The following is an 18169-nucleotide window of genomic DNA, read 5'->3' as shown; positions in this document are numbered from 1 at the left end:
ATCATTAATAATAGATATTAATAGCTCCCTTTTCTACTCCTTGTTCTTGGAGAAAAGTGCAGCGGTAACATAACATTTTTCTCTCAAAAGAGCAAATCATGGATCCCTAACCCAGAAGACTGAAAAATTAGCTATTCCTTAAAGAGTGGTTCATCTGTGATTTAGTGTCTATATAAACAAATAAAAAACCAGTTTCACTAACCCAAACAACCAGATCTGTTACTGAGTAATAAAAGACAAGGGATGAGTCTTTTAAAATCAGACTATGTTTCATCTTTTTTTTGGAGGGGGGCAAGGCAGTTGGGGTTAAGTAACTTGCCCAGGGTCACACAGCTAGTGTCAAGTGTCTGAGGCCAGATTTGAATTCCAGTCCTCCTGACTCCAGGGCCAGTGCTCTATTCACTGGGCCACCTAGTTGCCCTATGTTTCGTCTTTACTATTTAATGCTACACTAACCAGCTCTGTAGATAATTGCTTTTCTTTTTTTTCTCCCTCATTCTTTCTCTTTCATTCTTTTTTCTCATTCAATTTTCTCCTTCCTCTTTCCTTCTCTTTTCTTTCTCCCTTCCTTCTTTTGCTCCTTCTACCTCACCTCACTTCTCTCCTCAAACCGACTTTCCTCCCCCTCACTCTTTGTCCTCTCTCTCCCCTCCTCCTTGAGCCTTCATTCCTGCTGGTTACACCCAAGGAAAGCTAAGGCCCAGAGACACGGTGTGATGGGTCCTTGTTCTCTTCAATAGGGCTGCAGACCAGAAATCACTGCCAGTTTCTGAGGTTGGGCTCCTTCACATTGTTCACATTCCAAGGCCATAGGAGACAAGCCTCCTTTGTGTCTATTAAAGCCTAGCCTTCCACCATTTTGGTGACACCTTTCCTCCATGCCTCCAATAGATCAGGCAAAGCATCTTAAACTCCTCATGGGTGATGGGAACAACTGTATTGTCACCGGACTTTATAGAGTATTTTGGTGCCAGCACTCCCAAATGCCCTGGTTGTGCTCCTAACCGACCTGGCACCTCACATCCTCTTCTGACTTGGTTTTTGTCCACATACCTCTCCTGGCCTTAGCCCTGGGGAGCTTTTCCTGTTCCTGTCCTCAAGGACTTTTCTATGGCTCTGAGTGCTGACAGCAAGTGTCATCACATAAACAGTGCTATAAGGAGAGGACGTGAATGTGAGCCCCTCCTCTTCCATGGATGCCATGGCTGAGAGGATCTAGATGATTGTGGGACAGCCCTTCATACTAACTCTTTCTCCATCTCTTCTAAACCTGTATAGGGAAAGAGAATGGAAGTGAACACCTTCTTGAACACTCAGGCTGATAGGCAGTATTTCACTTTACATGAAGGGATAGTAAGTGCTGTAAAGGTACCAGGGATGCCAGAAACATCCTGAGAATGCAGTAATCTCAAAGTAGATTATGAGGTCAGTTGTCTTTCTCCTGAACATCCTATTCACTCCTCTCCACCCCAAATTCAGCCAAATGGGTATAATGTCTGGGGAGAAGACTGCTAATCTGAGCACTTACTTCATCTTGGTTTCACTGCCTCTTGCCACCTGGCTCTAGACCCACTGACCCTACTTAGTAGCCAACATCCAAAGAAGACCCTGAGCCTGGAGTCCATGTTTATTGTTCAAAATGGCACTGCTAAGTGTCTTTGGCTTTTCATCCTTGCGTTAATTTATTAACAAACAACTTTTCCTGTACAGATACATTATGAGGGTGGGCACTGGGGGGAAATGTACATCAAGCATTTCTTCTTACAACCACAGTTTCTTTCAAAGTGCTCCTGAATACATTTTGAAGAATTTTAGGAAAATCTATGAAACCATTTAGAGAGGAAATGCTCCGATGGATTATTTTCTTTCTTTTTTTAAAATTAATTTATTTTGATTTATCAACAATTACTTTCATAAGCTTTTGAGTTTTTAATTTTTCTCCCCCTCCCTTACCAAGATGGCACACAATCTGATATAGACTCTACATATACATTCCTATTAAACATATTTTCACATTAGTGATGTTGTAAGGAAGAATTAATAGGAGTAACCACAAGAAAGAGAAAACAAAACAGAAGGGAAAAAATAGTAAATAGTATGCTTCAATCTGCATTCAAATTCCACAGTTCTTTCTTTGGATGTGGATAGCATTTTCCATCATGAGACCTTTGGAGATGTGTTAGATTCTTGCATTGCTGAGAAGGGCTAAGTCTATCAAAGTTAGCCATTGCACAGCATGGCTGTTACTATGTACAATGTTCTCCTGGTTCTGTTTACTTCACTCAGCATCAGTTCATATAAGTCTTTCCAGGTTTTTCCAAAATCCTCCTGCTCATTATTTCTTTTCTTTTTTTAAAAAAATTTTATTAATTTATTTTGATTTATCAACAATTACTTCCATATGCTTTTGAGTTGAAAATTTTCCTCCCCCCCGCCCTCCCCAAGAGGGCGCACAATCTGATATAGGCTTTACATTTACATACCCATTAAACATATTTTCACATTAGTGAAGTTGTAAGTAAAAATTAAAACCAACAGGAGGAACCATCAGAAAGATGAAACAAAACTCAACAGAAGGTAAAAGTAAGTGATAGTGATACGACTTCCATAGTTCTTTCTTTGGATGTGGACAGCATTTTCCATCCCGAGGCCTCTGGAGATGTCTTAGATCCTCGTAATGCTGAGAAGGGTTCAGTTTAACAATCTTAGTCATTGCATAACGTGGCTGTTATTGTGTACAAAGTCCTCTTGGTTCTGCTCACTTCACTCAGCATCAGACCATATAAGTCTTTCCAGGTTTTTCTGAAGTCAGCCTGTTCATCATTTCTTACAGCACAATAGTATTCCATTACATTCATATACCACAACTTGTTCAGCCATTCCCCAACTGATGGCCATCTTCTCAATTTCCAATTCTTTGCCACCACAAAAAGAGCTGCTATGAATATTTTTGTACATGTGGGTCCTTTTCCCATTTGTTTGATCTCTTTGGGATACAGCCCTAGAAGTGCTATTGCTGGGACAAGGGGTATGCACATTTTTATAGCCTTTTAGGCATAGTTCCAAATTGCTCTCCAAAATGGTTGGATCAGGGGCAGCTAGGTGGCGCAGTGGATAGAGCACTGGCTCTAGAGTCAGAAGTACCTGAGTTCAAATCCAGCCTCAGACACATAACACTCACTAGCTGTATAACTCTGGGCAAGTCACTTAACCCCAAATGCCTCAGCAAAAAAGCAAAAAAAACCCCAAGCCAAACAAAACAAAACAAAATGGTTGGATCAGATCAGTTCACAACTCCACCAACAACTCATTAGTGTTCCAATTTTCCCACATGTTCTCCAACATTTATCATTTTCCCGTTTTGTCACGTTGGCCAATCTGATAGGTGTGATGTGGTACCTCAGAGTTGTTTTGATTTGCATTTCTCTAATCAATAGGGATTTAGAGCATTTTTTCATATGACTATAGATGGCTTTAATTTCTTCATCTGAAAACTGCCTACTCATATCCTTTGACCATTTATCAATTGGAGAATGACTTGTATTCTTATAAATTTGACTTAATTCTCCATATATTTTAGAAATGAGGCCCTTATCAGAGATGTTGGTTATAAAAATTCTTTCCCAATTTTCTACTTTCCTTCTAATAGGTGAGGAAGGAGTCTTACCAAATTCTTTTTATGATACAAATATGGTGCTGATACTTAAACTGGGAAGAGTCAAAACAGAGAAAGAAAATTGTAGATCAATTTCCTTAATGAATATAGATGCAAAAAGTTTAAATAAAATATTAGCAACTTATCACAAGAATAATACACTATGACCAGGTAGGATTTATACCAAGAATGCAGGGCTGGTTCAATATTAGGAAAACTATTAGCATAATTGACCATATCAACAATAAAACTAACAGAAGCCATGTGATCATCTCAATAGATGCAGAAAAAGCTTTTGACAAAATATAACACCAATTCCTATTAAAAACACTAGAAAGCATAGGAATAAATAGGGTCTTCCTTAAAATAATAAGTAGCATCTACCTAAAACCTTAAGCAAGCATCATATGTAATGGGGACAAGCCAGAAGCATTTCCAATAAAATCAGGGGTGAAACAAGGTTGTCCATAATCACCATTGTTGTTCAATATTGTACTGGAAATGTTAGCTTTAGCAATAAGAGAAGAAAAAGAAATTGAAGGTATTAGAATAGGCAAAGAAGAAACAAAGCTGTCAATCACTCTTTGTGATGATACGATGATATACTTAGAGAATCCTAGAGAATCAAGTAAAAAACTACTTGAGGGGCAGCTAGGTGGTGCAGTGGATAGAGCAGCAGCCCCGAAGTCAGGAGGACCCGAGTTCAAATCTAGCCTCAGACCAAATACTTGACACTTAGTAGTTGTGTGACCCTGGGCAAGTCACTTAACCCCAATTACCTAAAAACAAACAAACAAACAAACAAAAAACTACTTGCAATAATAAACAACTTTAGCAAAGTTGCAGGCTATGAAATTACATAAATCATCTGCATTTCTATATATTACCAACAAAGTCCAACAACATAGAAAGAGAAATTCCATTTAAACTTAACATTATAAAACATTAAGGAGTCTACCTACCAAAACAAACCCAGGAACTATATGAACACAATAACAAAACACTTTTCACACAAATAAAGTCAGATCCCAATAATTGGAAAAACATTAGTTGCTCATGGGTAGGCTGAGCTAATACAATAAAAATGACAATTCTACCTAAGCTAATTTATTCAGTGCCATGCCAAGCAAACTACTAAAAAATTACTTTATAGAGCTAGAAAAAATAATAACATGATTCATTTGGAATAACAAAAGGTCCAGAATATCAAGGGAACTAATGAAAAGAAATGCAGGGGAAGGTGGCCTAGCATTCCAGATCTTAAATTGTATTAAAGGGGCAGCTAGGTGGTGCAGTGGATAGAGTACTGCCCCTGGATTCAGGAGGACCTGAGTTCAAATCGGGCCTCAGACACATAACACTTACTAGCTGTGTGACCCTGGGCAAGTCACTTAACTCCATCGCCTAGCCAAAAAAAAATTGTATTATAAAGCAGCAGTCATCAAAACTGCTTGGTACTGGTTAAGAAATAGAGTGGTGGATCAGTGGAATAGGTTAGGTATGTAAGACACTATACTACAGTATACTATACTATAGTAAGCTAATATTTGAAAAATCCAAAGACCCCAGCTTCTGGGATAAGAACTCACCCTTTGACAAAAACTGCTGGGAAAACTGGAAAAGAGTATGGCAGAAACTAGGCATTGATCAAAATCTCACACCATATACCAAAATCAAGTCAAATGGGTTCATGATTTAGATATAAAGGCTGATACTATAAGCAAACTGGGAGAGTAAGGAACAGCTTACCTATCAGATCTATGGAGAACAGAAGAATTTATGACCAAACAGGAGATAGAGAACATCACAAAATACGAAGTGGGTAACTTTGATTACATTAAATTGAAAAGTTTTTGCACAAACAGAGCCAATGCAACCAAGATTAGAAGGAAAGTAGAAAATCCAATGGATCAGGGACGGCTAGGTGGTGCAATGGATAGAACTCTAGCCTTGGAGTCAGGAGGACCTGAGTTCAAATCTTGCCCTCAGACATATGACACTTACTAGCTGTGGGACCCTGGGCAAGTCACTTAACCCCAATTGCCTCACGAAAAAGAAAAAAAAATGAATGGATTACTTTCTTCTGGTTTTTATTGTCCAATGTTCACCTGGGTAGAATTTCTCTACTGGGATGAACTAAATTCATTCTCAAGCCATTTGTAGATGAAATTGGAAGTAGAACAAAGAAATATTACATGAAACAGATTTGCTAGTGCTTTTATAATGCTGGTTAATGTTTAGAATTGTTAACATCTAGGAAGGGAAGCAGCTAGGTTGCCCACAAGATAGTGCATTGGACCTGGAGTTAGGAAGACCCGAGTTCAAATGTAGCCTCACATACTAGCTGTATAATCCTGGGAAAGTCACCTAACTTTTGTCTGCCTCAATCTCCTGACCTGTAAAATGGGAATAATAGTAGTATCTACTTCCTAGGGTTGTTGTGAGAATCAAATGAGATAATATTTGTAAAGTTTTTATACCTTCTTCCCTTCCCCTAATTACAAAGATTCAAAACAGTCATTAAAAATTAATCACACCAGACCAACAGACTTCATTTTTTGACTACATAGAGCAAGAAAATTATTGCTGTTGTCATCGTCATCATCATTGTTTGCATAGTGCTTTCCAAATAGTAATTCATTTTATCCCATTAACTTTAGGGGTATCATTATTATCCCCATTTTAAAGATAAGGAAAATGAAGCAGACCTAGGTTAGGTAACTTACCAAGCAACACACAGCTAAGTGAGACTCTATTTGAATACAGGTATTCTTGATTTAATTTACCTAGATTTTATCTAAGCATTTGACAAAGTCTTTCAAACTATTCTTTCAGGAAAAATGAAAGGGCAGTGAATGAAATACATGGTGTTAGGTGGAGTCAGAATTGGTCGAATGGCCAGCTCCCTTACTCAGCCATTAGTCACTGTCAGCTTGGAAAGAGGTCTCTTACAGACCACTCCCAGGGTGCAGAGCTTACTCTGGGGCTGTATAATTTTTTATCAATGCCCAGGATAAAGTAGAGATGAGATTTTCCAGGATAGATGGTGACCTAAAAGGTCAGAGCTGAAGGTGGTTGCCCTAAGAATCTTCCTTGCAAAGATTTATTTTTTAAATATTTTAATTTTCCCCCAAACACATGTTAAAACAATTTTTTTTAACATTTTAAAAAGAGTTTTGAGTTAAAAATTCTATCCTTCCCCTCCATGTGTGTGTGTGTGTGTGGGGGGCAATTGGGGTTAAGTGACTTGCCCCAGTCACACAATTAGTAAGTATTATGTGTCTGAGGTCGAATTTGAACTCAGGTCCTCCTGACTCCAGGGCTGGTGCTCTATCCACTGTGCCACCTAGCTGCCCCTCCACCCTCCTTTTAAAAGAGCACCAGATGAAGAAAGAATCAATAAAACCACCACGAGGGTCCTCCATCCAGTCCAAGACGGTACAATAACAAAAGTAGTAAAAGCTAACAATTAGAGAATGCTTTTTAATGTTTGCGAAGTGCTTTACATATATTATCTTACTTGAGCCTTCTAGTAATTCTATGAGGCAGATGTTATATTAGACCTTCAAGGAGGCTAATAGCTATTAAATTCGAATCAGAACTCAGACTCAGATCTTGCCGACTTTGGGTCTAGGACTCTTTCAACACTGCTTCCCCTAACAGGAGTGGGGAAACCTGGGGCATTGAGGCCCCAGGTTCCCTACCCCTGCTAAGACAATAAGTCTAGGTGTTCTGGTCCAGGTATTCTGATTGGGGTCACATGAGGGGGGACAAACACCCAATCACCCACTCACATGTCACGTCACCCAACCTCCTCTGCCACACACAAGAATTCTTCCAACAAAGCGAAACAATTTCAAAGGTGCTGTGGGTCATTTCATTTTTAGGTCATCTCAAAGAGGGGAAGCTTCTCAAAAGCTAGCAGATTGTGCTTTTACTAAAACAAGCCAACAAAATAATGCAATTGAGAGAACGAAAATAACTGATCGGTGCCCACTCTCCTTTCACTAGAAAATCTTTATTAAAACGGGTCTTTTGCATCTCTTTCATGCAAACAGGAGAAGGCAATAGGTGAATTTAATTTCTTTTTTAAGGTAAAAGAAAATATAAATAACAAACATAATGTCACATAGTTGTTTTTGTCTTTTCATTTTCTCATATATTTAAGCATATCTCTTTCATGCAAACAGGAGAAGGTAATAGGTGAACTCACAATTTTTTTCAAAGTAAAAGAAAATATAAATAACAAAAATAATGTCACATAATTGTTTGTATCTTTTCTCTTTCTCATATATTTAAGGAATGAGGAAGCCAGATTATCCAGCTGGATCTCTGAATGTCCCCACTGAGTTAGTAACCACATTCATTCCTAATCTTTTGTTTTTCCTTTAACTTTTCATGGAATTCTTGAAAACTATCCTGGTTTATTTCACCTGTTAGCTGCAGCTAATGTCAAGTCTTCTGAATTTTAATAGTTAATTAAAAAAAAACCCTACCAGATGTTTCTGTCTGAGTATCATGCCCACTTCTAAAGAAAAGAGAAAGACCCTGAAGTGCTATATTATTATGCATAATTTAATCCCCCAGCTGTATTAAAAAGGCCAGCCCAGATTCCTTAAATGCCTGGCTGGCTTCTCTACATGTGAAATGCTTTCTACTTTGTCCATTACAAATAAATAACTCTTGAACTGTTTTGCTTGACTACATTTATTTAAAAGGGAGGAAGGATGGGGAGGTAAGTTAGTCAGTCAGTACACAATTAAGCACCTACTGTGTGCCAGGCACTTTGCTAAGCGCTACGGGGATACAAAAAGCAAAGACACTTCCTACCTTTAAAAAACTGACAATTGAATGTGGGAGACAACATGCAACAAATATGCACAAACAAACTACATATGGGATAAAGTAGAAATAATTCAATAATTAACAGAAGGAAGGCATTAGAATTAAGGGATTGAGAAAGGCTTTTTGTGGAAAATGGGGTTTTCGTTGGGACTTAAAGGAGGCGATGGGGAGGAAGAGATGGGGAAAGAGTAAGGATGTGATCTAAGACTACATAGTGGGGCTTAAAGTATATATAAACAGACTGGAAAAGTAGAAGGGGGCTAGAGGGCATCTGAATGCCAGATTTTGGAGGCAATAGGGAGCCACTGAAGCTTATTGAGTAGGGGAGGGGAGGAGGGTTGACATGGGCACCTGCACTTTAGGAAAATCCTTTCAGTGGCTGAAAATGGAGGATGGATTAGAGTGGGGCAGACAGACCCACCAGCAGCTACTGTAATAGTCCAGGTGTCAGGGGATGAGGACCTGCAGCAGGAGCAGGTGGTAGCGTCAGAGGTGAGAAGGGGGTGTATTCAAAAGATGCTGCTGAGGTGAAATCAACAGGGCTCAGCAACATACTGGATGTGGGGGGGGGCGATAGTGAGGACTTCAGGATGCCTCTTGGGTTGTGAGACTGGGAGTAGTGACAGAGACACAACAAAAAGAAAGAGATCAGTAAAACACTTCAAAAATACACAGAAGAAAACTAAAATAAGTTCAGAATTGGACACACATGTGACAATTGTATTGCTTCTTTACATTTTAATATACCCTGGAAAAAAAGCTCAAAAGTTGAGTTAGAAGCAGATGTTGGAAATCATTGAGTTCAATCCCTTTTTACAAATGAAGAAACTGAGGCCCAGGGAAGTTAAGTGACTTGACTAATGCCACACAGTAAGTGCCAGTTGGGATGTGAACCTCAGATCTCAAACTGGGAATCCATGATTTCCTCCATGCCACTGAGCCTATCATTTGTGCTGTGTATGATGAAATGATCATGTTGATTGGTGAATAGAGGCAGCCAGGTGGCAGAGTGGACAGAGTGCCAGCCCTGGAGTCAGGAAGACGTGAGTTCAAATCTGACCTCACACGCTAGCTATGTGACCTTGGGCAAGTCACTTAACCCTGTTTGCCTCAGCTCTTCATCTGTAAAATGAGCTGGAGAAAGAAATGCCAGACCACTCCAGTATCTTTGCCAAGAAATCCTCAAATGGGGTCACAAAGAGTCAGACGTGATGGAAAAAATGAGTTAGAACAAGGACGTTCTTAATAAAGATAATTTTAAATATATATATATACATGTATAATAATACATACATATGTAAATATATATATGTAATAACGTAATATAAATAAATATACATGCACATACACTTGCAGATATATAAACATACCACATTAAAGTGGCTTAAGACCAAAATACTTCTTTACGGTATTAAAGTAGCTTTCAGTTTAACTTACCCTAGAAAACCAAGAAGGATTTCTCCTGTGTGTTACCAATTATGTTAGTCCAATAAGGAATTTTAAAAACCTGCTAGTGAGGATTATAAAGGGGGTTGATTGATTGTGTGGGAATAAAGCCCTCAAACTCAGGGCTCAAGAGGAAGGGATAGCTAGTCTGGGCAGGGGTAATTGACTGGGCTCTTCCCCCTAGGAAAGAAGATTGAGCTTGGTAGGGGGAAGGTGGGAGGCTGATGAAAGGATTTACAACAGACCTTGGGAAAGAGAACAGGAATTTTCAGTGGGCTGTCAGATTCTCCTCCAGAGCCCAGCCTGGGCAGTGACTTCACCCAGGAAGACAGATGGTTGGCACAGCATGCAGGAGCCTCTCATGCGTAAGCCAGAGGAAGAGGAGGCTGGGCTTTGTTCTCTGTTGAGAGGTGCTCAGTCACCAAGTGTCAGTCCCAAGGGAGAAATTGTAGGTAACATGTGAAGAGACAGACAGATCAGACTCACTGGAAATGTGGACAATCTGAAGAAATTGTAGGTAACGTGTGAAGAGACAGACAGATCAGACTCACTGGAAATGTGGACAATCTGATGTGACCACAAGTCTTCCTCCCCTCCCCAAAAAGTGGACCAGCATTCATATGTTTATGAACTCCCCCTCTGAACCTATCCTTCTAATCTTCAAACTCCAGATCTTAGAATATGACCCTCAAAACATCCTGTTAGAATAATTAGCTCATTTTAGGCCTAGGAACTTAATACACATTTAGGAGTTCGTGTGGTTCCCTCCTCTACATTTCAGATGGTTTCTACTGAAAAGTTAGGAGTACCATTGCTTTGTGCTTGACAAATTTCTAACACTAATAGACAAAGGTTTGGTTCTTTCCCAATTTCCATTTATTTATCTCTTGTTAACTCCTGGCCACTTCCTGATTGTGGGAGAATTCAGGTTACTGGAAAAGTTTGGGAAAAGAACAGCAGAATATATTATATGTCTGGGCATGTAATGCCCGGGCAAGAAGAGGGGAAGTCCGGCAAAGAACAGACTTATTCTTGGACTTTCCACATTTCTGGAGGAGGGACATATGATTGGAGTGATAGAACTCTGGTTTTGGAGACAGGAAGCCTCAAGTTCAAAACTGCCTTTAGACATTTACTGGGCAAGTCACTTCACTTGTTTTCCTCAGTTTCCTCAACTGTAAAATGGGGGGGATAATAATAATAGCACTAACCTTGAGGGTTTTTGTAAGGCCCAAATGAGATAATATTTGCAAAGTGCTTTGCACACATTAGGTAATTGGCACACATTAGGTGTCATATCAATGTTTACTCCTTTCCTTTCCTTAGCCCCAGTTTTTTGCTCTGAGGTGCATCAGTGGAATGCTCTTTTTTCCCTTCTCCGCTATGGCTCAGTCCTTCCTCCTCTTTCTCCTTTCTGTCATTTGTCGCTGGGCTGCCAATTCTTTTCTGCTCAGTTCCAGATGTCCCCATTCTTTTCTCTCAGCAACCAGAGCTTGGAAATCGCTCCAGGGTTGTGAATTAGCTCCTCCCTCCTTCTTTATATAAGCTCCTTAGGGCATAACCAGGGCCCTCAGCCAGTCTGAACAGACTTCCTGTAGCACTTGATTGAAATGTCTTTGATATCCTTAGTGAAAAGCTGAGATATATTCTCACCTGATAAATTCACCAGGACTTAGTGTCTTGACCCTAACTTAGATGGGAGGTGGGGGTGGGGTGGAATGATTTTATTGAACTATTCAATCAACTTTTCCCTTATATCCTTCTATCAAATTTGCATATAAACTTTCAGAAAAATGGCAAATTACAATCTATAGACATCTTAGCCAGTATGTTAATAAAGTAAGAATAATAACAATAATAAAGCTAAAAGGGGCCTCTGAAGTTAGGACAAATCCTTAATTCTAAAGATGAGGAAACTGAGGTCCAAAGTCACAGATACTAAAATTTCTTCAGTAAAGTCCAATAGCAATCCTTCTGTCCACTAAGATATGTCCAAGACAGCTTAATCCTTGGCAATGGCCTAAGAAAAAACATAGCCCTAATGTAGGAACATTTGGGACATATGACATTCCCCTTCCTTCCTTCTTAGCTCACCAAGGCTGTCCAGACATTATGGGCAGGAAAAGTCACCAATAGAGGTGCCTTTCCCCCCATAAGTCTGTGAGCCCTGGACAGCAGGGACTGTTATTAAACTTTCTTTATATCCCCCCAGCACATAGCCAGGTGCAGAGTAATCATTTACTAAATGACTATTGATTGGCTGACTTCTCTTTCTGACCCAGGTCATACAAACCCTATCTAGGGTGTCTGGGTGGAAACAGCTGCCAGCAGAGCCCTGTTTCCTCCAGCTTCCCACATTATACCTCACTCTCCTTCCACTTTTCTGGCTGAACTCTGCCTCCCTTCTCTACAATTCCTATCCCAGCAGGAGGGAACCCAGCATCCCCATTAACCTGGACCCCCCCCCCCCAGGCTCACTCCCAGTCTCCCAATGGTAACGGGATAGGCCCCTACCCCTTCCCCAAATTTCCAGTCCCCACCAGTCCAGCTACATTATACACTCTTTTCTTTTATATAAACATTTCTTGTATATTTGATTTTACTTTGACCCTAGAAATCTGGGGTCAGTCATGAAGGTTTGTATAAAAGCCTTAATCTGTGCAGAGACAAGGGGAATAAAAGTCAGAGGACAGCTGTAAATATACAAAATTTAAATTAGGGCACAGAGCTAAATCATCTGTCCAAATGTGAGGCATTTCCTAGCTGGGGGTTCTGCACAACTTCAATTTTATTAATAAATTTTCATTTTGTAGAAACTCCATAAAAGAGCAGAGAAAGGGGCCATGTGGACCAGAGAGTCATTTATATTGCTGCAAGGCTAAAAGTGAACTAATTGTTATAAAACCCTGTGACTGATTAATTCTCCAGAGGAAGGGCAAGCAGGAGAGAGAAGGAACAAGAATAAACATTTATTTAGGGCTTACTACGTGCCAGGCACTGACTGTGCCGAGAACTTTCCAAATATTATCTAATTTGTTGCTTGCAATGACCCTGCACAGGAAATGCTGTTGTTATTCCCATTTTAGAGGAAACTGAGACAGAGAGTTGTGACCAAAGAAAAGATAATCCTCCCATCCCCCCACAGAAGGAGATCCTCTGAAGTCTGGAAAGGATTTATTTGTGCCTCCTTCCAGAGCAGAAACGACCAAGTATCCATTGGGCCAATTCTACACGCTGCAGTGATGGCGGCCACATGGGTTCCTCCACCCCACACACACCATATATACACACATATAAGACTTCCCCCAGAGCAAAAAAAAAGAATTTAAGTCCTTGAGAAGATTTCTTTGGAACTGTTTAAGGATGATGATGAGGATGATAACTAGTATATTTCACAAGTGTTTGCTGTTGCCCAGTCTTTGCAACCCATAGGTGGTGCCATAGAGCACTGGGCTTGGAATCAGAAACACTCATCTTCCGAAGTTCAAATCCGGCCTCAGACACTTCCTAGCTCTATGTCCCAGGGCAAGTCATTTAACCATTTGCCTCAGTTTCCTCATCTGTAAAATGGGCTAGAGAAGGAAATGGCAAACCACTTCAGGATCTCTGCCAAGAAAACTCCAACGGGGTCATGAGGAGTCGCACAATTGAAAAATAACAGCAAATCTGACTACCACAAAACCAAACCAGACAAAGCACTGGCTGGGGAGGAAGAGTTAAGTAAGAAGTGGCACATTTCACTTTGGATTTTCTGTCAGGTGCTGAGGACACTAACTCCTCTCACTGTATTTTTAGGGCAAACAAATCACCTCAGGTGAAGAAAAGGGGCCTCATAGCTGACGATACTGCAATCTGCTGGAAAGAGCACGTTAGGAGTCAGGAGACCTAGGTTCTAACTAACAGTATGACTTTGGCTAAGTCACTTCCTACCCACTGGGCCTCATTTTATCCTTACATAAAAAGGAGAGTTGGACTAGATTTATTTCTAATGTTCTTTCCAGTTCTAAAATGCAATGATTCTATGCCCTCAAACAGAACACTACCTATATTTCTTTTTTAACTGCTACGACTTAGCATAATGCTGATAATGATGAGGTCACTGCATTTAGCTCTCTATATTTCTAGCCTATTTGATCTGGTCTGGAATAGCTATAACCACAGAGTCAGTGCAGCCCCATTCCTTTCAAACCTGCCAAATTAATGTCAGGTCACCATCAGCTCAGTATAGCTGTCTAAGAACAGATACAAGGACACCTAGTAAGCAGCCCGACCAATGTCTTCACTCTCACCTAAGGAGAGGAAGATGACTTTATTAGCAAGCTAGTCTTTAAATTACTTTGTACATATCCTGTGTTTGTTTACTTATATGCGTATTATATCCACTGACTAGAGTACAAGTTTCTTGAGGATAGGGATAATTCATTTTTTAAAAAAATTACCAGCACCTATAGGTTACACAGCCCTGGAGTCAGGACAGAGTTAAAATCTGGCCTCAGACACATACTAGCTGTGTGACCCTGGGCACTTAACCCCATTTGCCTCAGTTTCCTTATCTGTAAAGTGAGCTGGAGAAGAAAATGGGAAACCACCCCAGTATCTTGGCCAAGAAAACCCCAAATGGTGTCAAGGAAAGTCTGACATAACTGAAACAAGTCAACAACACCACCTGTATAGTAGCTATTTCATAAACGTTGGTTGAATTGACCATTCTTCATGTAATGAATACTTGGCATTCTAGTGGGAGAAAAAAAAGTGACAAAGTAAGAGAAACCACAATCCAGATTCCTGAGCTATCCTAGCTCCCACATTCACAGGAAATGTGGTTTTCTGACCCTCAGAAAATCAGTGATGGTAAAGTCAATGTCCTCATGACAGGATTCTCCTGGCTCCACCATTCACCAGATCCACGATTTTCGGAGCCTTGGTCCCCTCCTCTGTATGATAGGGATGGAAATAATTGTGCAAAAACTGGGTTTCATTGTGAATTGGGGGCAGAATTGGCTGAGCTGGTCCAAGAACCTGCCGGTGGGACTGGGGCAGAGCTGAATTCTTCCCAAACCTTTTTTCCTGGGGGGAGGTTTAGGGTGTGACCTTTTTCATAGTCTCCAGTTCTCCCAACTCCTTTCTCTAAAGGAGATTTACTCAGCCACACCCAGTCACATCAATTAGGTCACTTTTAAATTAGAGACAATATCATGGCCCTCAGGTCCCTATCAGTGTTTTTTTTAACTTATATCAGACAGAAAGTTATTAACACAACCAGAGTCCCTAGTTAGGAAAATTCTCAACATTCAGACACAGGTTTCCCTCTTGACTCTAATTAAAATTTTTGCTTATCTCTAGCTAATTCTTGGCTTCTTTCTTTTGGAAACTAAAATCGGAATCCAGGAAATACTTAGGTAAAAGAAGCAAGCAATGTATACTACAGTGACTATTAGCTAAAAGGCAAAGGGAAGGGAAATTGGGGAAAGGGCAGACCTTTTTTGGGGACTTCCCTCAGGGCCAATAGCTTCAGGCTGTGTCTTCTGCTCCAAAGGATCTATAGGGGTCAGCTGGCCCTCCTCCATCTCTCCCCTCTTTTCTCTAGCAGCTAGGCTTTGTTTCACTTTCTCCTTTCCAGGTTGGTGGTGCTACCAATTCTTTCTAGCTAAGTTCATTAAGTTTTGAGAGGGGCTGGTGAAATTGTCTCTCCACTGATACTGCTGATCAAAGCCCCAACTCCTTCCTCTTAATCTAAGTCTGGGAGGCTATACAACCCCCTTTAAGTAAGTACTCCAGAGCATGACTTAAGTCCGCCTTCAGGCCTTAAAGATCACAACAGTGGGGGGAAAAAAGGATCACAACAGTCACAAATCCTTCTTTGGGGCTGAAAGGGAATGTGTGTTGCTGTCTTAGAACTACAGACTTCAGGCTGAAGGTCAGTTCTCAAACCCTGGTTACAATTACACTATCAATCTGCTAACAAGTATTTATTAGGCACCTACTATGCGAGAAACCCAACAGTGTGGTGAGGGAAACATTGTATAACCCAGAAAGCACTATAGAAATTCCGGTGATTACTAGCAACCCTTCAGCACTGAATACTGTCACTGATCTCCAGGAATGCATTTTGTACAAGGCTGGCTTGTGGAAAGAAAAGCTGGAAATGGAGGGATATCTTAATATATGTCAGAAGCAAGTGAGGAAAACTGACTTTAACACTCATAGTCTCTCTTCCCTATTAAAAAAAAACCATATCAGAGAAAAAAGAAATTTAGATACAAGTATGGAAAACAGGGACTTGCAGATGAGAGAAAACACAAACTGGAGGGAAATGAACGAGCATTTCTATAGCACCTACTGTGTTCCAGCCTTTGTGAAAAGCATTTTACAAATATTATCTCATAACAACCCAGGCAAGGAGAGGCCTGTTATTATCCCCATTTTACAGATGAGGAAACTGAGGCAAATAGGGTTAAGTGACTCTTCCAGAGTCACATAGCTAGCAAGGGTCTGAGGCTGGATTTGAACTGAGGAAGATAAGCCTTCCTGACTTCAGGCCTGCCATTCTATCCACTGTGCCAAATACAACAGAAATTATACATAAAACAGAGCATTTACTGGTCTCCTGATTATGAGCCAGGTGGGCATAACTGGGAGCTGGCATATTCCTATGCTCTCATGGGTGGAAGGTTTTTGTCCAAAGATATTTTTTTTTCTGGGGACAATTTCCCCTTCCTCAGTATTAGGGGTATATCTAACCCTGGGGATGGAAAAAGTGAAGAAATCTGCTGGTAGTGACAATTTCCAGATTACAGTGGAATTAGCTCCTCTGGATCCCTGGAGTCCTTCCCAGCTCAGTTCTTACCCCAATACAGCCAGTCTGTGAGGCAGGAAAACTATGCCATGCTCTGTGGGTAAGGCAAGTGAAGCCTTTTGGCTCAGCAGATATCTCAGCTTTCAGCAATTTCAAGGCACCATTCTTTTGGAGCTGGGTTTGGCCCTCCCACTTACACGCAAACAAATTGCTCGGGTTCTGTACCTACCTGCAATAGTGGCGATGAACATTAAAACTCTAAATGGAGACTTTCTTTCATTTGGTGGAAAAATGGGATCCTAGCTAAACTTGGCACTAACTAAGGAATCTTAGAGAAAATGAATACACTCTCTTGTTTGTGAGGAAAGCCTAATCCTTCCCTACTTTGCCCAAGAGGCTTACTGGGACTTAGAAAGATGCTCACACCAACTTTTTTTTCAGCTTGTGCCAACTTCATTTGTGACCACAATATCCAAGCTTCGTTCTGCATTTTAGGGTAGATAATGGGCATTCCATGCTCTTTAAATACCTCCACATTTAAGCTTAAATGTCCCTGACCTTTGCCATCTCCCTCAGCTAGGGCCTTCTGTCTCCCATGCTTTTTACCCAGCTGTTGCCTCTCAGTCCCTGTTAGAGGCTGCTTAGTAAGAAAGACAAAATTAAAAATACAAGCATTGTGTTGAAAAAGCAATACTCTGCAGCTTCTAGAACACTTTTTCTAGGTGCTTAGAACTATTAATAATATGCAAAATGGTTTTACTTTTTTTCCTGACATTTTGCCACGGCAGGGAAATCCCCATGTGACATCATTCCCTCCATTTGGTGTTAAACTGGGTTAATTTCATTTAATTTTTGACACTTTTAAACTGCCTCAAAATTCAGTGAACTCTCTGGGTCTATAAATTAACATTTTAAACACAGAGTAGGTTTGATTTTATGGTGATAATCAGTCTTAGGGAGTTGGGAAAGAGAATTAATCTCTTCAATTGACTACATCACTCTCAAAAGTCATCAACTCATCTTAGATTCAAACACTACCAGTTTCTCTCTACACACACATACACGCACACACACATACATACACACACACAGCAGCCTGGCACATTCCCATGAGGGCAGACGACTTGGCAGAGTATACCCAGCTCAGCGAATACTTCCCCCACCCCCCATAGAAAACTGCATAAAAATGAAAGTATTTATACAGATCGTTAACCATGCCCAGCCATCTTCTGAATAGATTCCACCTTAAAGGCCAATCTCTGAAAAAGTAACACTGTGTTCTAGACATCAATGAGCTGGCATTTCTGAGGAAAAGACCCAAAGGGAATTCCAAAGATTCAACGGGCAGCCATGAATAAAATACCATACTGGAAGTCAGAAAGTTCAGTCCAGTCATTTTTTCAGTCATGCCAGACCCTTTGTGATCT

General features: G+C 40.5%; 1 protein-coding gene across 3 annotated transcripts in view; it reads right to left on the bottom strand.

Moving 5' to 3' along the window:
- SHROOM3 (shroom family member 3) overlaps positions 1-18169 on the bottom strand; it is a 229595-nt gene that overhangs the window by 67891 nt on the left and 143535 nt on the right. The window lies entirely within an intron of this gene.

This window comes from Phascolarctos cinereus, unplaced genomic scaffold (assembly GCF_003287225.1).
Source record: "Phascolarctos cinereus isolate Bilbo 61053 unplaced genomic scaffold, phaCin_HiC Scaffold_9;HRSCAF=440, whole genome shotgun sequence".
NCBI classification, from domain to species: domain Eukaryota; kingdom Metazoa; phylum Chordata; class Mammalia; order Diprotodontia; family Phascolarctidae; genus Phascolarctos; species Phascolarctos cinereus.
Note: the sequence above shows the minus strand (reverse complement) of the source record. Positions and strands in the feature narration are given on the sequence as shown.